Below are 17,470 nucleotides of genomic sequence, written 5' to 3' on the forward strand. Positions count from 1 at the left end.
GATTAATCTAAACCACTAATCAATGACCAGAAAGGACTACTTCAAGAATATGCCAGTCACCTTTATCTTTATCATGAGTGACTTTGAACTGGATGCCTAGTAAGTGGTACAATTAACTATGAAAACTTCTTTTAAAAATTTTTTTAATGTTTATTTTTATTTTTGACAGAGAGAGAGAGAGAGAGAGACAGAGCATGAATGGGGGAGGGGCAGAGAGAGAGGGAGACACAGGATCCAAAGCAGGCTCCAGGCTCTGAGCTGTCAGCACAGAGCTCGACGCGGGGCTCACAGATGGCAAGATCATGACCTGAGCTGAAGTTGGACGCTCAACCAACTGAGCCACCCAGGTGCCCCAACTATGAAAACTTCTTGAACACCACAACAAGACTACAGACTGAAAAGGAAAATTTTCGATGAAAATTCCAAAATATTGAAAACTTACTTTGGGGTGCTGGTTGGCTCAGTCAGTGGAGCGTGTGACTCTTGATCTCGGAGTTGTGAGTTCAAGCCCCATGCTGGGTACAGATTACTTAAAAATAAAAATATTTTTTTAAAAACTTATTTTAAGTTATCAGATGTGTTAGTGCATATGTCATGTGCATTTTGGTAACATGATAGTTAAGAATGGAGACTCCCGAAAGCCTGGGGACCTCAGATGATACACAAGCTATTTCTCCAGCTTTTTCCAAGCATCTAGTACTTACAACTGCCTCCTCCATATTTGATACCTCAGATATAACTTAAACTTAATGTGTATCTATTATCCAGACCAAGCAGCACTAATTGCTATAATGATCTCCAGTCTCAGTGGCTTAATACAATTAATGTTTATTTATCAATCACATAAAGTTCAAAGCAGGTGTTCATGGTTGGGATTTCTCATAGGAAGCTTTCTTTCAGGAGTGATTCCAGGATCCAGGCTCATTCCATCCTGTGGTTCTGACATTTTTCACCACATAGCCTCAATGATGCCCTGGTTTGGGGGAAATGGAGGTAGAGAAGACGGAGTGAATGTAGAAAAGGCAGAACCTTTCTTAATGGTTTCAAATGGGAAGTGACACATATCATTTCCTTTTAAATTCTATTGGCAAGAGCGAATTGTGTGGCCCCATATCTATTATACTGTCCCCTGAAACTTAGTTCTCCTTCAGGATTCACTTACTCAGTGGATAATATCCCCATTTAGGTTAGTTATCTATTATGCGAAACAAATTGCATCAGAAGTTAAAGGCTTAAAACAACAACAAAAAGTTATTTTCTCTCACAGTTTCTGCAGGTTAGGAATTCTACAGGTTAGGAATTCAGGAGGAGCTTAGTTTGGGGAGTATGCTCAGAGTCTCTCACAAAGTTTCAGTCAAGATGTATCTGGGACTACAGTCATCCACTTTGAACGTGGTTCACTCACATGGCCGTTGACAGAAAGTTTCAATTTCTTGGGTGCTGGCTGAAGACGTGAGTCCTTTTCCAAGTAGACCTCTCCAGAGGGATGCTTGAGTGTCTCGACAATATGGCAGTTGGATTCTCCCAGAGTGAGTGAGTGGAGAGAACAGGGCAGAAGCCTGGTGTCTTTTTTGATCTAGCCTCAGAGGCCACCCTCTAGCATTTCTATGTTATCCTACCGGGTAGCTAGATTAGCCCTATTCAGTAGTTTTGTGCCTATTTCATTTTTCTTGCAGTACTAATGTGAATGGTATTATGTTTTTTAATTTCAAATTTCACTTGTTCATTGATGGTATATATATATATATATATATATATATATATATATATATATATATATATATACACATACACATATATATACATATATATGTATATATATGTGTGTGTGTGTGTATATATATATATATATATATATATATATGTAGGAAAGTGGTTGATTATTATATCATAACCTTGTATTCTGTGACCTTGCCATAATTGCTTATTTGTTCTAGGAGCTTTTTGGGTTGAGTTTTTCTGGATTTTCTACATAAATGATCATGTCATCTGTTAACAAAGACAGTTTTCCTTCTTTCTTCCAAATCTGTATACCTTTTATTTCCTTTCCTTGTCTTATTGCATTAGGTAGAATTCCAAGTATGATGTTTAAAAGCAGTGATGAGAGGAACATCCTTGCCTTGTTCCTACCCTTGTGAGAAAGCTTTTGAGTTCTCACCATTAAGTATGATATAAGCTGTACATTCTTTTATAGGTACTCTTCATCAAGTTGAGAAAGCTCCCCTCTTTTCCAGGTTTACTGAGAGGTTTTTGTTTGTTTGTTTTGTTTTAAATGGTTATTTATATTGAGAGAGAGAGAGAGTTAGAGAATGTGCATGAGCAGGAGAGTGGCAGAGAATCCCAAGCAGGTTCTGTGCTGGCAGGGCACAGCCCAAAGCAGGCTAGATTTAATGAACTGTGAGATCATGACCTGAGCTGAAATCAACAGTCAGAAATTTAATTAACTGAGACACCGAGGAGTCCCTACTGAGAGTTTCTATCATGAATAGATGCTCGAGTTTATCAAATGCTTTTTCTGTATCTATGGATATGATCATGTGCCTTCTCTTCATTAGTCAGTTGATGTGATAGATTAATTAATTTTCAAATGTTGAATCAGCCTTGTGTATCTTAGATAAATCCCATTTGGTCATTGTGTATAGTTCTTTTTATACATTATTATATTCTATTTGCTAATATTTTGTTGAGAATTTTTACATTTGTATTAATGAGAAACATTGGTGTGTAGTTTATCAGGTTTGGGTATTGGGGTAATGCTGGACTCACAGAATGAATTAGGAACTATACCTCTGGTTCTATCTTCTGAAAGAGATTAGAGAGAATTGATATACTTTTCTTCCTTAAATGTTTGGTAGAATTCACCAGTGAACCCATCTGGGCCTGGTACTTTCTGTTTTGGAAGGTTATATATTGTTGAGTTGATTTCTTTAGTGGCTAAAGTTCCATTCAGATTATCTATCTCTTGTTGTGTGAATTTTGGCAGGTTGTGTCTTTCAAGGAATTGGTCCGTTTCACTTAGGTTATCAAATCTGTGAGCAGAGAGTTGTTCATAATATCCCTTTAACATCTTTTTAACATCCATGGAATCTGCAATGATATCCTCTCTTCAATTCCTGATAATAGTAATTTGGGTCATCTCTCTTACTTTCTTATCATGCCTAGAGTTAAATCATCTGATTTATCTTTTCAAAGAATCATCTTTCAGTTTTGTGATTTTCTCTATTGATTTCCTGTTTCATATTTCATTGATTTCTACTCTAATTTTTTAAAGGTTATTTATTTACTTTGAGAGAGAGAGAGAGAGAGAGAGAGAGAGAGAGAGAGAGAGAATGGGGGGGGGGGAGAGGCAGAGGGAGTGGGAGAGAGAGAATCCCACACTGGCAGCTTGGAGCCTGACACAGGGCTCGATCTCACCAACTGTGAGATCATGACCTGAACCAAAATCAAAAGTTGGACGCTTAACCAACTGAGCTACCCAGGTGCCCCTCGAATTTTTATTTCTTTTCTTCTGCTTGCTTTAGATTTGCTCTTCCATTTCTACTTTTCTAGAGTGGAAGCTTCGATCATTGATTTTTAGATCAGTCTATCTTAGTGAATGTTCCATGTAAGCATGAGAGGAATGTGCACTCTGCACACTGGATGAAGTAGTTTATAGATGTCCATTATATTCCTAATCTCTTTCTTTGTACATGAGCATAAATACAATCTGTGTGTGTGTGTGTGTGTGTGTATGTGTGTGTGTATGTACACAAACAATAGATATAATTTGTGTAAGGTCCCTTGAATATACAGATATAATTTCCATAGATATAATCTGATGGTATACTCTACGCACCAAGTTTTTTATCACACATTTTCATATTTTACTTTACCCTGCACATTCATGACTTTAATAATTCAAACTATTGACATACTGGAATATGGAACATATCAGAAAACTTTACCTCTGCCTGAGCACTACCACTTTCCAAAATGAGGAAAAAGGAAGCTAGAATCACCAAAGAGACTCCAACTCTATGGAGAACATTAATTTCCCAAGATTCAATGACATCTCAGTCATACTAGGGAGAGCATATTAGTTTACTAGGGCCGTGATACAAAGTACCAAAAACTACATGGCTTAAACAACAGAAATATATTGTCTCAGACTTCCAGAGGCCAGAAGTCTGAGATCAAGGTGTCCACAGGGTTGGAGGGAGGCCTGGGAGGGAGAATCTCTTCCATGCCTCTCCCCAGCTAAGGGTGGTTAACTGACAATCTTTGGCACTCCTTGACCCATAGAGGCATCCTCTTGCTCTCTGCCTTCATCTTAACACATCACTCTCCCTTTTAATAAGAACATGCATCATACTGGATTAGAGGCCCACTCTACTTCAGCAACTAATTACATCTGCAATGACCTTATTTCCAAATAACATCACATTCTGTGATACTGGTGAGTTAGGGCTTTAATATATGAATTTAGAGGGAACATAATTCAACCCAGAACAAGGAACAAACAGGAGTGTGGGTATGACAAAATGGAAGGGCATCCCAGAATTTGGATTCCAGTCTTAACGTGTCAACAATTTGTTGGTGACCTTGAACAAACTGGGCAAACAAGGGAGATCCTATAAATGATACCATTTTCTGGTCTTGTTCTTGAAATAGTACCGGTGTGAGAAGACTGAAAACATAAAGTTTTATTTTATTTTTTAAATGTTTTATTTATTCATTTTGAGAGAGAGAGAGAGAGAGAGAGCAAACAGGGGAGGGGCAAAGACAGAGGGAGAGAAAGAATTGCAAGCAGGCTCCACGCTGTCAGCACAGAGCCCGATGTGGGGCTTGAACTTACAAACTGAGATCATGACCTGTACCGAAATCAAGAGTAGGGCGCTTAACCGACTGAGCCCCCCACAGGCACCCCAAAACATAGACGTTTAAATAAGATGTTGGATTTTAAGCAAGCCATCAACTCAAAAGAGAGACCTTTTGAGAGGAATGTGGTATGAAGAGGCCCGACACACAAGGGCAGGGTCCCTGGGACTGGTTTGCAACAAAAGCTGCCCTCACACACACAAGGTGCCAGAGGACCACTGCCTTTGGGCCATGATCATTCCCAACTTTTCAGAGTTGCAACACCCAACATGTTACAGTTATTTATTTGATTTTGTGACACTGCCCGTTATTCTCCACCTCCCCGCAGGTTCCCTCTCTGCCGGCCCCAGACAAAGGAACTGCCAAACATGGACTTACTTTTAAAAATTAATTAGGTCTTGCACATTTTATCATACCCAGGATAACTCTATCCCCTTTGTCAAGAATATCAACAAAACAGATGGCCACTGGGCACAGAAATGGCTGGAGGAGATAATACTTAGGACTACCCAAAAGACCATTTTTAGGAAATTATAAATTAGTATTTTTTTAACATTTTTATTTATTTTTGAGAGACAGAGTGTGAGCGGGGGAGGGGCAGAGACAGTGGGAGACACAGAATCTGAAGCAGGCTCCAGGCTCTGAGCTGTCAGCACAGAGCCGGACACAGGGCTCGAACCCACGAACTGTGAGATCATAATCCATGCCAAAGTCAGACGCTTAACCAACTGAGCCACCCAGGCACCCCTTTAAATTAGTATTTTTTAATACTACCTTATACTTACACTATTTTGAAGCACTTTCACAATAGCCAGCATATAAATTTGGATGTCAAAGTTACTGGAAAAAATATATAAAACATTAACATATTTGGAATAAGGTAGTTATGGATTTATGGATGATTTTTTATGGGTGACTTCAATTTTTTCTCTACATTTTTCTTAATTTTCAAATATTTCGACTATAGTAAGTGCTGTTACTAATGCAAAATAATAGGGCACCTGGGTGGCTCAGTTGGTTGAACATCTGACTTCGGCTCAGGTTATGATCTCACGGCTTGTGGGTTTGGCTTGTGGGTTCATACCCTATGTGGGGCTCTGTGCTGATAGCTCAGAGCCTGAAGCCTAGCTTCAGATTTTGTGTCTCCGTCTGTCTCTGCCCCTTCCCTGCTCATGCTCTGTCTCTCTCTCTCTCTTTCTCTCAAAAAATAAACATTAAAAAAATTTTTTAAATCTGAAATAATAATAATAATGACCTTAAAAGATGAAGTTTATTCCTCTAGTCAACACTTGTTTATTGAGCACTTACTACATGCCAGGCACTGTCACAGCAGTTAAAAAAACAGCTCCTGTGGAGCTTCCGTTTGGATAAGGAGTGATATTATTGGGCACAGATTGCTTGTTCCTGTGTGTAAAAGTTTACTTTGAGCAGATTTTTGGGGGTAGGTGATACAAGGGGAGAGATTGCAGCCCTCTGAGGGTAACATGTGCCCACAAAGAAGGAAATGATGCTGAATGGAGAAGTGTGAAGGCGGTGAGCAACACTCTGTCTGTGTCCAGATTTCACTGGCAGCTAGCTCTTGAAGTCAGAGCTCCACCCTCCCTGGTCCCAGGCTGCCTCTTGTACTCAACTGCCTCCCGGGGGACATTGTGAAACCTGAGTTGGGAATCACCCACACCTGGGTGGTGCTGGTCAAGGTGGTGCTAAGAACAGGACAGGGCATTCTGCTGACGTCAGTATGCAGAAAGCTAACAGGGCCCATACTTATTAGTTGATGCAGGTGCTGTTCCTTGGTAGGGCAGTGGATTTTCTCTGAGTCACCTTTGAAGGCAACACGCTGCACATCTGGTGAGATGAATAGGCTGAAGGAACTTGTTTTTGGTTATTGCACACATATTACTGATGTCCTAAGATGTAGAGAAATGCTAGTTTTTGCTAGTGACTCGTGGACTTTTTCACTGAGCACTACAATGGAAACTGATGCTCGAAGCGCACTCCAAAATGCATGAAGCCCTATAGGGGCCCAGAATAGAGACAGATAATTACACAGGACTTTGATTTGCCATCACCATGTTTCAAACATGGACTATCAGAGTGGCCCTTTGAGAAAACAAAGTGGTAAGACACATCAAGACAAAAATATCCATATTCCCTGACCCCAGAAATCCCACCCCTGAGAATTTATCCTGAAAAAATAATTTATTTCTGCATTAGCTGTGATACTGAAGCACTGAAAACATCCTAAGTGTCACTATTGGGGAACAGCTAAGCAAGGTGTGATAACATCATTCATATAATGAGTATACATCATAGTAATTAGCATAATCACAATTGTAAAGATACATATTCCATCATAAGAAAGTGTTTGTACTAGCTTGCTAGGGCTGCTACAACAAAGTGCCACAAACCAGGTGGTTTACACAACAGAAATGTATTGTCTCACAGTTCTGGAAGCCAGAAGTCCAAGATCAAGGTGTTAGTAGGATTGGCTCCTTCTAAGGGCTGTGAGGGAAGAGTCTGCTCCAGGCCTCTCTCCTGGGCTTGTCAATGGCTATCCTCTCCCTGTCCCTTCACATTGTCTTCCCTCTGTGCATGTCTATCTCTGTCTTCAAGTTTCCCCTTTTTATAAGGACACCAGTCATATTGGATTAGGAACCCATCCTAATGACATCATTTAACTCGATTACCTCTATAAAGACAGTATCTCCAAATAAGGTCACAGTCTGAGGTACCAGAGGACTTCCATATATTCTTTTTTTTTTTTTTTTTTGTCTTTTACAGAAAGACATAACAGTGTTTTATGACATAAGTATTTTACAAGATAACGCTAAAAGAAATAAAAACAGCAGCAAACTCTCATTTTGCGCTTTCTACGTATCAGATAGTGTTATAAACACTTTTAAATGTGTTAACTCATTCAATCCTCACAGCACCCCTATGAGGCATTAGTATCCTCATGTTGCCAATAAGGAAATTGAGGCATATCAAATTTAAGTTATTTTCTCAAGGTCATATAGCTACTAAGTGGTGGAATCAGGCTTTGAACCCAGGAAATCTAGGCTTCACAGACCAAACATTTAACCTCCTCATCATACTGCAAAATTTCATGTGTTATGTTTACAACAGTATGAAAATATGCAAAATAAATTTTTTTTGCCAAGTTTTTTTATTTTTTTATTTTGAGAGAGAGAAAGAGAGAGAGAGAGAGAGAGATAGCATAAGCAGGGAAGGGGAAGAGTTGCGTGGGGTTGGGGCGGGGAGGACAGAGGATCTGAAGCGGACTCCAAGCTGACAGCAGTAAGCCCCATGCAGGGCTAAAACTCACAAACCGTGAGATCATGACCTGAGTCAAAGTCGGATGCTTAACTTGACTGAGCCACCCAGATACCCTTGCAGACAAAGTCTTAATAGAATATGCAAAAATGAAAGCAGTTTATAATTAGGAGAGGTTACTTTTTATGTTACATTCCTGGTTTTTAATGTTTTTAAGTTATTTATTTATATGGGGAGAGGGAACACAAGCAGGGGAAGGGCAGAGAGGGAGAGAGAGAATCCCAAGAAGGCTCTGTGCTGACAGCTGACGGTCAGTGCAGGACTTGATCTCACAAACCGTGAGATCATAACCTGAGCCGAAATCAAGAGTGAACGCTCAACCTACTAAGCCACCCAGGTGCCCCGATGTTACATTACTTTTACAATTAATACATTCACATGCACTCATAGACTTTTTCTAAAAATGATGCTTTGAAAACGTTTCCACAATCTTGAGAAATTTTTTACTGATACCATACATCAAAAGATGAGTAATAATAAACATTTGGGATGGCTGGCCTCCACGGAGGGCCCCAGTTACCCTTGCCTTCTGATAGTCACGCCCTAATATGGTCCTTTCACGTGCAGTAAGGGTTGACTTGCATGACTAATGATTCCATGGAAGAGGTGACAGTATGTGACTTCTAAGGCAAAAAAAAAAAAAAAAAAAAAAAAAAAGCAGGAGCGCCTGGGTGGCTCCAACGGTTAAGAGTCTGACTTCGTCTCAGGTCACCATCTCACAGTCAATGAGTTCAGGACCTGTGTTGGGCTCTGTGCTGACAGTGCAGAGCCTGGAGCCTGCTTCAGATTCTGTGTCTCCCTCTCTCTCTGCCCCTCCCTCGCTGACACTCTATGTCTCTTAAAAATGAATAAATATTTAAAAATTTTAAAATTAAAAATTAAAAAAAAAAAAGCATTCACTGCAGCTTCCATTTTGGTCTCTTTGATCTCTTGCTCTGGGAGAAGCCAGCCTTATGCCTTGATACCCAAGCAATCCTATGGACACCCCCTGTGAAGAGGAATCGAGGCCCCCTGAGAGTAGCTGCATTAACTTGTCCACCACGTGACTGGATGACCTTTGGAGCAGATCCTCTGGGCGCATTAAAACCTAGATGACTACAGTCCTAACCAAACTCTTGGCTACAGCCTCATGGGAGACCCACGAATGACCCAGTCAAAGCACTCCTGAAACTGACCCACAGTACAGTAAAGAGAAGAATGTCCCCCTCCGAGATGTCCACAGCCTACTCCCCGAGATTTCCACAGCCTACTCCCCGGAAACCGAATATGTCACCTCAGATGGCCAGAGCAACTTATCAGATATGATTAAGAATCCTATAGCAGGGAAATTATCCTGGATTATCTGGGTGGGTCTAGTCCCTGGAGACTGAACTCTGACCTGCCAGGGATCTAAACCTTTTGCAACCTTTCAAAATGATAGCTACTGTAAGAGGGGTAATTCTTCTTTTTTTTTTTTTAATTTTTTAAATGTTTTTATTTTTGAGACAGAGAGAGACAGAGCATGAGCAGGGGAGGGGCAGAGAGAGAGGGAGACACAGAATCCAAAGCAGGCTCCAGGTTCTGAGCTGTCGGCACAGAGCCCGGCATGGGGCTCAAATTCACGGACTGTGACATCATGACCTGAGCTGAAGTCGGACGCTTAACCAACTGAGCCACCCAGGCACCCCTTTGTTTTTCTTTTTAAAAATTTTTTTAATGTTTTTTGTAAGAGGGGTAATTCTTAATTATGCAAGTGAATGGCTTATACTGAGAGGAGTCCCCCCAGCTCTGAGGACTGAGCCTGCCCTTGATAATTTTTCTTTCCTCTACAGAAATGTGGACGAGGTACAGAAATTATTTTTTGTTTTATTTTGTAGAGTGTCAAAAATTATTCAACAGTTAGAAATGAGGCAAGAGATAACTTCATGTCTTCAATGCTATATGGAGTGCTGTGGAGCAGGTCCACACCAAATTACTGATTCTCTAGGGGGTAGTGTGCTTTTGTTTGACGTATCACTTGTCTTGATTCAGGGTCAGGTTCTGTAAAGCTGGATCCTCTTTTGGATTGGTCAATTGCAAGTGCTTTTTGGAAAGTAAAGATTGAAGTGACTTCCTGTCTAATAGAATAACTTCAAAGCTTATAGCTTATGGTCCTTTAGGTAAGATGACCAACTGTTCCCATTTGCTTTGGGACTGAGGGACTTCCCAAGACAAAGAACTTTTAGTGATAAAAGCAGGAGTGTCCTGGGCAAACTGGGGCTGTTGCTCATTTAACTCATCCAACCAGTAAGACACTAGCCAGTTTGGGAGCTGACTTGACCATCTTCTTTTGGTGTGTTGTCTTGCATTGTCTAGAAATACTTTGGTCTCTCCCATAGGCCTTTGAACCAATTTTCTCATACTGCCATTCTGTCATTAGTAATAAACAATCTAAATAAATAAGTAAAGCTAAATAAATCATTGATACACACTTTATAATTGTGTAAGAGTCATTCTGTTTAACCATTTTAAATGAGCACTTTGATAAGAGAAGGGGTTTCTCTGGTGAGGAGAAGTGGAATGATACTCTGCCAGGACACCAGGCCCTGGGGATTCTACTGGAGCAGCTGTTTCTGTTTTTCATCCCTTCATTGATCCCCTCTCTTTTGAGTCTATAGAGATGCTTAAGTCCCTTCTTTCCAGAAACGTAGCCTCCCCTTCCTCCCCGCAATGGTCCTGCCTCCTACCATTCTCACTCAAGAGTGTAGTCTGACTCCTTCCTGGCAAGAAGGAATCATCATCCTCTCATGACTCAGTTAAGGTCACCTTTACAGTCCAAATACAAGTGACAGTTTCCAATCTTGGACTTATATACTCTGTAATAAAAATTTATAGCTACCAACACCTGACAATTATTGGGTACCCGATGTTCTTTGAGTGTTTGTTTTCATTGAGCATTTGATATTCTATTCCCCATGCTCTTGGCTACCTGGCCACTTAGAGATTACTACTTCCTGTTAGTGGAACTAAATACTTCCTTGATATCACTCAAGTCCACATCTTTGCCATCCCCAATGCCAACGCCTCAACTTGGGCCAGCTCTCCCTGCAAGCTCGACCCTAAGCTCAAGAGTTGGACGCTTAACAGACTGAGCCACTCAGGTGCCCCTGAGATGTTATTTCTGTCATTTTCCTGGTTAAAAGCCAGCCATCTCTGGTGGTTCTGCATGACCTGTAGTCATAAACCTAGCATGCATCCCAATAGACAAATACAGTTAACCCTTGAACAACATGAGTCTGAACTGCATGGGTCCACTTACATGTGGATGGTTTTCAATAAATATAGTACATCACTGTAAATGTATTTTCTCTTCCTAGTGATTTTAATAGCATATTTTCCCTCTAGCCTACCTTATTGTAAAAATATAATATGTAACATGTATAACATACAAAACATGCATTAGTTGACTGTTATGTTACCGTTAAGTTTTGGGGGAGTCAAAAGTTACACGCAGATTTTTGACTGCACAGGGGCTTGGTGCCCCTAACCCTTGTGTCATTCAAGGGCCAAATGTATTTATTTATAAATTACATATGTGTACCATTGTATTCACATATTAGAAAATCAGGTACAGAAAAAGAAATCCATGGGGTACCTGGATGGCTTCGTCGGTTAAGCGTCTGACTCTTGATTTCAGCTCAGGTCATGATCTCACAGTTGTGAGATCGAGCCCTGTGTGGGGCTCTGTGCTGACAGCGTGAAGCCTGCTTGGGATTCTCTCTCTCTCTCTTTTTCTCTCTCAAAATAAATAAATAAACTTAAAAATATATGTATCCCCTTAAAAAATAAATAAATGCAAAAAAGAAAAAAAAGAAACAGAAATTCCCAACAAGATAGCATTTACAAATTAAAGCACTAATATTTTTCCCTCCCCACAGTGGAGGTTGTGTGCCCTTGCTTGGAGTCCACAGACCTGCAGCAGGAAGTCCATGTCCATATGGCTGACTTTCTTTTTTCCTTTTTCTTTTAAAAAAAAAAAATTTTTTTTAATGTTTTATTTATCTCTGAGTGTGAGAGTGTGAGCAGGGGAGAGACCGAGAGAGAGGGGAACAGAAGATCTGAAGCGGGCTCTGCACTGAGAGCAACAAGCCCAATGTGGGGCTCAACCCCACAAACTTGAGACCATGACCCGAGCCAATGTCAGACGCTCAACCAACTGAGATACAGAGGCACCCCTGACTTTCAAGTCTAGTCATGATCTGGCCCCTACCCATCTCTGTCTCCTTTCCCTTCACATCCTCCCTTGCTCCCAGGGCTGGCTCAAGTAGAAGGATTTGAACTTGAAGCTCCCCAAACCTGCCTTTCCATTGGCTGCCCCCTTTGTTTAGAATGCTGTCCCCTGCTTTTGCTCCCCAACTCCCAAGCCCCTTTGTCTTATATATTCCTAAAAGCACTCTGTCCTCTGGGAAGCTGTTTTTTGGTTACTTCTGCCCCCTCCATACCCCGTGTACACCCATGTACATCTTTTTCTTTGCCCTGCCTCAAGACTGTCTTTAAAAGACAGTCTCGTTCACTTAGGAGTCAACAGTGCCTGATAAACAATAACGGTGACGGTAAGAACAGTGAATACTTTTATAGTATTAACTCTGCCAACCACTGCTTCAAGTGTTTTACACATATTTACTTGATTTAATCCTAGGAGATGGGTACAATTATCCCTATTCTGCAAACACGAACACCTGGGCAAAGAGAAGTTGAGAAACTTCCTAAGGTCATTTATGTAGTATGCAAAGTTCAGGAAAGATTGAACTAAACTGAACTGTGTGCTTTTTCTATCACACCTCTGATGAGAGAAATAGTCACCCAGGCCAGTTGGGCAAGGAAATGCTCAGGCTGAGGAAAGGGGAGTATGGCGAGGACACCCCAGCCTGAGCCTGCGCTGCCCCCTGCTGGCCAGCTCTGCCCTTGCTGCAGGCTAAACAAGGTCAGAAGTCCTCTCTGTCACCAGAGCTAGAGCCTGGAGTCTGGGGACCAGCACAGGATATTCCGAAAGAGAGAGGGAGCCAGGAGATACAGGGAATATGCAGGAATTTCCTCTTGATCCACACACCTGAAGGACTGTTTCCCTGATAGGGATGGCTGAATGAAACCACTCAGAGTTAAGAACACAAGTGGGAAAGTCAACCCTCCACCCCCAAGTGCCATAGAACATACCCCAAACCAACAGAAATGTTTATTTTTTAACAAAAAATTTAGGTGAGGATTTGGATTATTCTCACATTAGGCTCTCCCTTCGGGTGGAAAATTGAATGCTAATTTATATTAACAGATTGATTCTCAAATGGGGTGCTTTGTGGAACTATTAAAAACTGCAGATGCCCAGGCTTCATTCCAAGCATGCTAAGTCATAACCAGCAGTGTAGGGGCACCTGGGGGGCTCCGTCGGCTAAGCGTCTGACTCCTGATTTTGGCTCAGGTCAGATCTCACTGTCTGTGAATTTGAGCCCCAAGTTGGGCTCTGTGCTGACAGCGCGGAGCCTGCTTGGGATTCTCTCTCTCCCTCTCTCTTTCTCTGTCCCTCCCTTGCTCTCTCTCCCTCTCCCAATAAATAAATAAACATGAAAAAAAAAAAAAAGAACCAGCAGTGTGTACTATTTTTCCTCAGAGCTAGCCTCCTGCTACATTTTCCCAAACTCGAAATCTCTAAGACCATTTAGCGTCCCACTTTTCCAGTTTAAGTAAAGGCAATGCCTTTCTATTTGTGCTTCAGCAGAAAACGGTGTTATTTTACAACTCTAAAATGTAGATAATCAATAGCACTGAAAAAAAGTAAAGTTTTACCTTTGGACATACAAATTCTATCTTGTCTGGTAGAGGTTCAACTGATTTTCCTTTTGCTCTTTGCAAACAATTGGTTTTGCCTCCTTTGTACACCTGTTTCATGATTCCTGATCTATACTGGGTGTGTTCTTCAGATTTTCTTTTGAACCTGTGGTAACATCTGCCTGATTTCCCCCCATGACTACTGAGTTAAATAAAAGGTTTAGCATGTGTCCGTTTTATATCTGAATGAGAGTTGTGATCATACCTTTTCAGGAAATTTCTCTAACACACCACTGGCGAGTACTTTCCTTTTCTATAGTCTTTGGCCATCTGCTACTGGAGCTCTTTGCTTTGGTTGAACATTCAACCTTCACAAGAGGGCTCCTGTCCTTGTAATCTTCTACTGTATGCATAATGTCTGTCCACAAGTTCCTGGAAGAAGGTAAAAGAATCAAAAGATTTTATATTTATATTTTATTCACCAATATCTTGCAGGTGACAGTGGTTGTCAGCTGGGACTAACAGCCATAACACCCAAACGTGGCTTTTTCCTGTAGCCTGAGATTCCTCACATTACTTGACTGGGTTCCAAGATGGAGCATTCTCAGAGACAGCCAGAAGGAAGCTGCACTGCCTTTTATGACAGGACTTAGAAGCCATTTCTATTCAGGGCCAGCTTCACAGAATGTGACCTGTGCAGTCACCCAGGGCTCCGTACTTAGAAGAGACCCACACTTGGTTTACCACTCTGTTGTCACCATCTTAAAATTCCCAATAATATTTAAACAAAAGGCCCCACATTTTTATTTTGCACTGGGCCCCACAAATTATGTAGCCAGCCCTGAATCTCTTTGTCCAGCAACCATAATGTCCTGCCCAGGCTCACAGGGTGGGGATTGAGACTCCCCATCTTGAGGGGGCAGTGCCAAAGTTTTGGAAGAGTATGTGGGGCTGGAAATACTGGTGTGGTCTTTTTTAGAAAAGGCAATCTGCTACAGATGGTTTGTGGAGAAGTTAAGGCACATTACCCGGAGATCGGAAAGACCTTCCTCCACGGCCTCCCACAAAGACATATTCGTGTCCTCCTTGTTCCACAAAGCATCCTAACAAGAATAAAAAGGCAAATGCATCTACCCACCTGTCTACTCAGCAAATCCTGACTGAGCACATAATGGGAAGCATTTGCAGATGACTCTTAGAGACCCTGCCCTTAGCGGACTTGGTAGTGATGGTGTCTGTGAAGGGAGAAGAGAAAGCAAAGGGTGAAGCACTATTTAAAAAGAGAAAACAGGGGCACCTGGGTGGCTTGGTCGGTTAAGTGTCCGACTTCGGCTCAGGTCATGATCTCACGGTTGTGAGTTCGAGCCCTGCGTCGGGCTCTGTGCTGACAGCTCAGAGCCTGGAGCCTGTTTCGGATTCTGTGTCTCCCTCTCTCTCTGCCCCTCCCCTGTTCATACTCTGTCTCTCTCTGTCTCAAAAATAAATAAACGTTAAAAAAAATTTAAAAAAATCAAAATAAAAAGAGAAAACAAGCTTGGGGCGCCTGGGTGGCTCTGTAGGTTAAGCATCTGACTTCAGTTCAGGTCATGATCTCAAGGTTTGTCAGTTTGAGACCCGTATCAGGCTCTCTGATGTCAGCACAGAGCTTGCCTCAGATCTTCTGTCTCCTTCTCTTCTTGCCCCTCCCCAGCTCATTCTCTGCCCAACCCCCCCCCCCAATAAATAAAAACATTTTTAGAAAGGGAGAGAGAAAACAAGCCCCAAATGGTTTGCCCCACATAGCAGCAAACCAGTAAGTAGCCGATCAAAGTAAAGATACATGGGAATGCAAGCTGGTGCAGCCACTCTGGAAAACAGTATGGAGGTTCCTCAGAAAACTAAAAATAGAACTACCCTACGACCCAGCAATTGCACTACTAGGTATTTACCGAAGGGATAAGGTGTGCTGTTTTGAAGGGACACATGCACCCCCAGGTTTATAGCAGCACTATCAACAATAGCCAAAGTATGGAAAGAGCCCAAATGTCCATCGATGGATGAATGGATAAAGAAGATGCGGTATATATGTACAATGGAGTATTACTTGGCAATCAAAAAGAATGAAATCTTGCCATTTGCAACTATGTGGATGGAACTGGAGGGTATTATGCTAAGTGAAATTAGTCAGTCAGAGAAAGACAAAAATCATATGACTTCACTCATTTGAGGACTTTAAGAGACAAAACAGATGAACATAAGGGAAGGGAAACAAAAATAATATAAAAAAAGGAGAGGGACAAAACAGAAGAGACTCATGGAGAACAAACTGAGGGTTGCTGGAGGGGTTGTGGGAGGGGGGATGGGCTGAATGGGTAACAGGCACTAAGGAATCCACTCCTGAAATCACTGTTGCACTATATGCTAATTTGGATGTAAATTTTAAAAAATAAAAAATAAAATTAAAAAAATTGTTTTTAGAAATGTATCATATGGTCATTGTAGAGATTTGGGAAATTAAAAAAAAAGGAATTAAGAAGAAAATTAAAACAGCCATAATTCCACCATCTAGAATAAATGATTTTAATATGCCACAAAATATAATATAAACATGTTAGCAAAGTGAAGATTATAATGGATACATAACTGTTATTTATGCTTTTACTACTACTGTTTGAAAATTATTATACATGTGAGTAGGGTGTAAAATAAAATGATGGAAAACAATTGGGAATTACAAAAAAAAAAGTAAAGATACGAAACAAAACAAAAACAAGGGAAACAAAAAGGTGAGCTGGTGAGGGGGGTTGTTTATTCAAAAAGAGGGTTGCAGAGCCCCAGAGGGAAGGTCTGAGAGGCAGCACTTTGCCACTTGAACCATCCTGTGTCTGCCCGTTCACCAGGCCTCCTGTATAGCCACAGTTGTGCCAGGCTCAGAACAGGGTATCGTTCAAATAAATATCTGTGGAAGGCCCTAGGATTAGGTCCACAGGGCTCCTGTGGGCTGCTGTGTGGCAGGTAGGCCTGTGATCTCACCCTCCTGGGTTTCCTACTACCTCACTCAGCACTTCTTAATCCTCTTAGTGTTGGCTCTAAATGTTAGATTTCCCAGGGACTCTGCCCAAGGCCTTCCTCTGCATTCTAACCCCTCTGTCCTCAGGTGAGTGCCTTTACTCCCACGGAGTGTCTCCACCCCACCCTCTCCCTGCTCCAGACTCATTCACCTATTCCTTCACAACTGAACACCTACACTTAGATGAATCACAGTCACCTCAAATTTTGCATGTCCAAAATGGAACTTTCCACTTTTCCCCATATCTTGTTGCCTCCAGTCTTCCCAATTCAGTAAATGGCTGCCTCCACCGCCCAGTCACTTCTCACTTGCCTTCACTCCCCTACATCCAATCCATCCTGTAAGTTCTTCCTGGATGAGAAGGAGGCAGCTTTGGGGATATCTGAGAGAATGTTCCAGAAAGAGAAGCTCCTCCACTACCCAGTCACTTCTCACTTGCCTTCACTCCCC

General features: G+C 41.5%; 1 long non-coding RNA gene across 1 annotated transcript; it reads right to left on the reverse strand.

Moving 5' to 3' along the window:
• Nucleotides 1-812: 812 nt before the first annotated feature.
• LOC128313305 (uncharacterized) lies at nt 813-15,449 on the reverse strand. The gene is made up of 3 exons (XR_008293817.1): nt 15,110-15,449; nt 14,237-14,403; nt 813-973 (listed from the first exon to the last, which is right to left on the reverse strand). It is a non-coding gene; the product is annotated as an uncharacterized LOC128313305 (long non-coding RNA).
• Between the last annotated feature and the right edge of the window lie 2,021 nt (nt 15,450-17,470).

Source organism: Acinonyx jubatus, chromosome E2, assembly GCF_027475565.1.
Source record: "Acinonyx jubatus isolate Ajub_Pintada_27869175 chromosome E2, VMU_Ajub_asm_v1.0, whole genome shotgun sequence".
NCBI classification, from domain to species: Eukaryota; Metazoa; Chordata; class Mammalia; order Carnivora; family Felidae; genus Acinonyx; species Acinonyx jubatus.